Source organism: Egretta garzetta, unplaced genomic scaffold (assembly GCF_000687185.1).
Source record: "Egretta garzetta isolate BGI_Z169 unplaced genomic scaffold, ASM68718v1 scaffold1086, whole genome shotgun sequence".
Lineage (NCBI taxonomy): Eukaryota > Metazoa > Chordata > Aves > Pelecaniformes > Ardeidae > Egretta > Egretta garzetta.
Genome location: NW_009259874.1, coordinates 16,858 through 23,615, shown reverse-complemented (window position 1 = coordinate 23,615; position 6,758 = coordinate 16,858).

The following is a 6,758-nucleotide window of genomic DNA, read 5'->3' as shown; positions in this document are numbered from 1 at the left end:
GCCGCCGCCATTTCGCTCCGCTCCAACAAAGGGCTGGGCCGGGGCGCGACCCCGATTGCGGGCTTGTGTCGTTCGGGTCAGTCGTTTTTTTTTTTCCTTTTTGGGGGAGGTCATTGTAGGGTAACATTCCCCGTGGCAGAGCCCTTCCCTTTAGGAATGGCTTTGGAGCCCTGAATGCTTCTGGATACTGGGTTAACAGCTCTATAATTTCGGGAGGTGACGTCGGTTTTTGCGGGGGTTCTGCTGTCACCACGAGTCCATGGTGCGGGAGCTACTGCGGTGACTCTCGGAGGCACGACCGCCGTAGAAAGCCTTCAAGCCCTGGATGCGCACACGCACTGTTTGACTTTTTAGGTCTTAGTGTTTAAATTTACCGTGATTATGTATTTGAGGGTATTTTTACTTTGTTCTTGAAGGGTTATGAAATAGATGGTATTCCAGACATTCCCTATTTACTGTCTCTTTCTTGTCAAGAGCTTTCTCACGGTTAATTATTTCTGTGTGCAATACACAGGTTTTCTGTTTCGTGGTTTTGGTCGGGTATTTGTCATTTTGTTTCATCCTCCCCATATTTTCCCTGTTTCCTTGTGGGTCCCCATTGCATCGTGAAAAGTTTTTGCTTGGTGGTTTCACAGCCCTTTCTCTTTGAGCTGTCATATTTTGTTTTCCACTTTTTGTCCTTTTAAATTCCTTTTAAATTTCAAGAAAATTCCTTTTCCTTGAAAGAATTTTTTTTGGGGGGGGGGCGTTTGGGGATTTTTTTTTCTCTCTGTAGCTTTCTAGTATGTACGTTCTATAATTCAGCTTAGGTTTGACCATCGTTTTGGTAAATCTATTTCCATGTGTAGATAGCCAGCTTTGGAGTGGTTATATCAGCCTTGACTAATATCGCCTGATTTAGTTCTACAGCAATAGCAGACTCATATTTATCTTTGCATACCAACCTTAATGGTGCTGTTGGTGCAGGCAAAGCACTTCAGTTTGTATTAGAGTCACTGTGTCTTTGCACACTATGTATCAGTTCACTTAGTGTTTGAGGAAAAAAAAATGAATTTATATGCAGCCTATTTTTCTCCCCCATTTACAGGTTATAGCGTGAATAGAATACAACAGAGAGCTCAGTAAAGCTCCTGCATAACTATGAAATGTATTCTTCCCTGCCTATTGCTTCTCTTAGTATTTAACAGCATACACCTTTTCCCTGGCAGTGATTATTGTGGTTTTCCCTCTGTCTGTCTAGACACAAAGGACCTCTTTTGTTCTCTTCAGAACTGCTGAAAGAATTATTTTCCCTTCTCATCTGGCACATTTGTTTTAAATCATGCAAATTTTTGCACACCTTTTCTATAGCTCTGCTTTCATTTAACCTAATGACTTCAAGTGGTGTAGATGTTAATATTCTTGTAGATTATCCACTTAAATAATTTAATTCTCTTTATGTGGTTTAGTGGGAACAGGTATTCTGCCCTGCAAGCTGCCCTCTTTAGCTCCCATGCCTAGTGGTGACTGGCACTTTATAGAAAAGTTGCAATCTCTTTCAGCACCCATTTCTTGCTTGTCTTTTTGTGCCACTTTTTCCATGAAATTAATTTGCTTATTTTGTCATCATACTTTCTTGATCCTCTCTATATTAGGCTTCCTTAAATAATCACCTTTTCATCCTTATCCAGGGCCCCTTACTTCTTAAGACTGACAACCCCATGAGGACCGAAAACAGCTAACTATGTAATTTGTTCCTGACCTAAGCAATAGCTTGGCTTCAAAAGGGATAAAAACTGCAGGTGGTCTGAAGCATGAATTTTCATTATGACCGATTTTACACATAATCTTTGCAGATATGATGGCAATATACAGGCGCATAGAACAGATTGCTGTATTACAGCGTGCTTGGGTTATTTGAGGAAATATTATTCTATATTTCATGATTGTTAAAATTAAGTTATGCCCACCTAGTTTTATCTCTTCTACACCAAACAACAGACAGTTTCTTTTTCTTGTTTTTATGTTAGCATCATGTATGTGCATGGTATCTTTCTAAACTCTTAACTGGCAGCTGTAGGTATAAAATAACAGTGTATAGATTATCCAAGTGTTGGGGTATTCCTGAAAATAAGCAAAATTAAACCAAAAGGAGGGGCATACATCCTGTGTACAGGAGCTCAAACCTTTCAATATTCTGGAAAAGAAGGAAGGAGCTCTGAGCAATCTGCTTCGATTGAATTCTGGAGTAACATTTCATTTCCTAATACGACATCTTGGTCTCGTATTTTATGGCCAGTGTTCACCCTTCACTCCTGCTGGTTCATTTACATGGGTTTTTGTAGCTCGGAATCAACAAGTGAGTATATGAACTACCTACTAATTTTTTTTTGTTTTTTTTACAATTTAGCTTTTCCCGTTAATCAAGACAGTATGAGGAAGGTGAAAAGTTCTGTTTTCCTTTTCCTGATCAGGCAGTGTTAGTTGGAAGAGCCTTGAGCTGTCTCCCATGATGTGGGAAGGCAGCCGGGGGACACTGGAGTGAAGGAGCAGGTTAAGTGAGGGCAGGAAGGAGCAAGAAAATGGCTCTACTCCTCTTCCCACTCTAGGTATGTCATAGCAGATCATAGTGCTCCTCTTCCCTTCTTCATCAGCTTTCAATCTCCCATCTTACCATTCCTGCAAATGCTCCTGACCTTACCAAAAGACAACCAGGCCCTTGAAGAGGCTGCTGAAGAAAGTAAATTTCCATTTTTATTTTTTTTCTCTTCAGTGATCTACTCTTCTTTGGAGTTTTGAGCAAAAGTGTTTAGTTGTTATCCAAAGGAGCTACTGATCTCTTAGTAGACCTGCCAGCACATGTATTTTCAGTTCATTAGGAGAATCAATATCAACTTCAAAAGTCTCTGCGTTATGTTTTTCTAAACCAGCCAAAAGTATTGTGATAGAAATGTTGCAATTTGGAGATACAGATTTACTTCAACTCCCAAAGCAGTAGCTTGTGATAAATGTGCTGGTTTATTTCTGTGAAAAATTTGTGAGGGAGAAGAATAAAACTGCATCACATTCTCAGGGAAATATAAGTGTTCTCAGAGAATAATCACAGGAAATGTAGAAGTTCAGGTAAACATGGAAATGTATTTTTGCCTACGGTAACAATCAACGTGATGACAATATTACAGAAGTTGTCTAATTCAATGAAAATACAGAAATTATTGTTGTAAGTTGCATCATGGATTTGTTAATTAAGGCACAAGCAAAATTAATGCTCCATGTATCCTACTCATGTGGAGACTCCAAGCTGCAAATCTCTGCCCAGGCCATCAACCTACACCTCTGCCCAGGCCATCTGCAAGGAAACTGAAGACAGGCTCGTCAGCGTGACTGGTGGTTATCCCCTCAGTGTAAAGGAGAACCCCACATTTTGCACCTGACAGCTCAATATGCCCCTCAGTTACTGCTGGTCTGCCTGAGTTTTGGTCAGCTCAACCACCCTACTTTCCATTCTCCTTAACCTGGACCCACCTGATGGACCTGACACCTGGACTGACTGCTCCCTGGGGGTGTCTGCCCCAGGGCACAGCAGGATTTCTTCTTGGGTGTGCATTTGCTCCTGGGCTCTACTTGCAACTCTGTGCTGGAGGTCACTGCTGGCGCATTCAGTCACGTTCTTCCAGGTGGAAGCTGGAAATCCCTGTGCAGCATGGATAATGGCGGTTCCTACCCCGGAAACAGTGGGGTACATCTCTGACAGAGCTTAATAAACCTCACTAAAATCATATATGCATTTATTAATTACTGACACTTAAAATTGTTATCTTTTCACATATTGGTGTGTTTATGCAGTAACCCTCAGTTGCCCTCGCTGGTTATCCCCAAACTCGCGGAGATGGACAAGGGATAGCTTGGCCTGAAAACAAACCAAAAAAAAAGCACATAGGAGAAAGTTACAAAGTCCTTTACAAGGTAATGACCTATTTCACCCGTTTTTCAATGTATAGTAATTAAATATTAATCTTATTGGTATTATCCTGACAAGGATTATCCTATGCTGCTGTTGTTCCGTGCGATGCTGTCCTTTTACACCTCCAGCATGTTATATGTGCATGCATACACACAAACACACTCACGCATCTAGTATGACATGTTTGTGGAAATTGTCCCCACCTAAGAAAGCATTAAAGCTGCTCTGATGCGGCTGCAAGGTCCTTCAGCAGTTAGCTGTACACACAGAGTGAGGGCACAGAACTAGCAACTAATGGGAACTTCACCACCTATAGAGACGTGTGGACTCAGACTTCTGTATCATAAGGGATGGTGGCAAATCAAACCCTCCTTTTGGTGATAAACAAAATCTCCATTTGCCTGGCCTGCAACACTGCTCTTGCCATGACCTTTGTGGCATACACTTCTTGGGCTCTCCAAGCTTTAGGAGTTTTCGATGTCATGGCATGAAAATAAACTTCAGCCGTCTTATTTATTCACTACTTTTTGACCATAGTTTTCAGTTTTACTGCTTGTCCTCCTGCCCCTGATCCCTGACTCAGTCTTCAGAACTGCCTCACCACCACTTTCACTGCACCCTGCAGGTTGATCTTAATAAAAAAATCCTCCCACAACAGAAAACAATAAATAGATAACAAATAGTTTGTGCAATGGTCAGAAGTACTAAAATGAAAATAATTCGAATGTAAAGATTCACCAGAAGATGAACAGAGAGCAAAACAGAGGGTACTGTATTGAAGGGAATGGAATGTCTTGAACACGCTGAATTTGCTTAACAAGATACGTGATTAAAGAAAGAGGCAGGATTCATAGCTGCCTGCTTATCTTTATAGCTGCCTGTGTTGGATATGTAAGGGAACAGAAGCTTCTAATGCTTTATGAGGGTAGCCAAAACAAGACCCATGAGATAATGAAGTAAAGGAGGATGGCTCAAGGATAAAGCGCCGGCTGGTGCAGGCTGTGTTGCTCTGACAGCAAAATAAGGAGGTGAAAAGCTAAAAGTTTGCCAAAAGGGCACTATCAGATGTCTCTGAAGCCCGCAATGGACTGAGATGTGCATGTGGGAATAGGCAGTGACTTATGTAAATTAGTTTTGGGGAATGTGATGAATACATATATTTTATTTATATATGCATATTTGACTTGCATAAAAACTGTGCAATGAACCCTTTATGGCATGCACATTAGGAGGAGTGGTCCCCTGTGCGTCCAGCGCTGCAATGAAGAATACCTGCTTAATAGTTGTCAAGACTATTGAGTCCTGGCTTCAGCTTTTCACAGCATCCGTATCTTTGTACCACTGTAGCCTTGTGTGAAACAGTTGCACCTTGAGTACAGTGCATATTTCTGGCCTCTAAATAAAAAAAAAAAAAAAAAAAAAGGATGTAGTACAACTGAAAAAGAAAATTCTGAGAAAAATTATAAAGATGATTAAAGGTCTAAAATGGCTTCCCTACTAAGGGTACTAGAACACCTTCGGAAGAGAGACAATTACTGAGCGAAGATGTTCTTACTTATCTTCTTTGCTGTCTATAGGGTCAGTTTCTAAATCTATTGAATTTAGTGAGGCCCAATCTAATTATAAAGTTAGTGACCAACTACAAAGTTACCAAGGCCAGAAGAGCTGCCTAAATATCATAGGCAGTTTCCTTAAATAAATGGACTCCTTAGCTCTACAGGCTTTTTCAAGGTGATAGAGAGGAGCAGATGATGAGTGAAAAGGTGAGGATGGAGCCACCTCTCTCCTCTCTAGAAATTAATTCAGGCGTAGGCAGCTGCTTGCATAACCCTGAGCACTTCCTAACACTGGTGTTCAATAGTTCTCACCTCTTAGACTTCTGCACTGATCCCTGGTGGTATCAAGTACCATTCAATTACATGCATGCATTGAGGATCAGGTTTGCTCTTCTCAAAAGGTAAAAATAATCTCCAACAAACAATCCCTCAAAACACACAGGGACACCCCTGCACCCAAGTTTGTATTCGCTTAACTGTTTTGCTCCCCCCCCCCAGGATTCCAAGTTACTCAGTGTCCTGGTTTGTACAGATATTTCCATGGTTCTCTCACAAACTAATTGGCAATAGAGGAAGTTCCATGGCAGGAAAAAGCTGTGGTGTCTGTAGGAAGAGGGAAGGATTTGGTTTGTATTTGAAAACCCTCCCCACGTGTCAAGTGTAATACTGTTCATATGCAGAGCACAGAAACCTGAAATAATCCAACCCTTAACACGGTGAAATACAGAAATGCCATCTGTGGAGGAGAAAGGTTTGCCCGCATCAGCCTAGTTAGCATGGCAGGGCTCTTTCTGCATCATGCAGCCGTGCGTCAAGTTTTCTAGGACAGAATGAGCAAGGAGGGGGGATGCTCTAATGATCACGGGCTCCTAACAGAAATAGTTTATCAAGTTTGCTCTCTCAGCAGTGAAGTTTGCAGAATCAAAATGACATTTTCTAACAAAGAGAGCTGGAGCCCCGATTGCCTCTTGTGGTTTTTTTTTTGGGGGGGGGTTGTTTTGGTGGGGTTTTTTTTGTTTTTGTTTTTTTTTTTCCTTGGGCAGCAGCCGCGGTATAAACAAAGCACAGTTAAAATAAAACGCAAGTCAGTGCAAGAACCACTGGGGGTTTTCAAACCGCCGGCTGGTTTTTAACAGCAGCCAGGGCGCGGTGCTCACCACCTCAGCGGTGTCGCGCAGCGGATTCGCCTTCCTCGCACCCGGATTAACGAAACGGCAACGACTTGGGGTGGGGGGGCGGCGGAGAAGGTAACCAAAGGG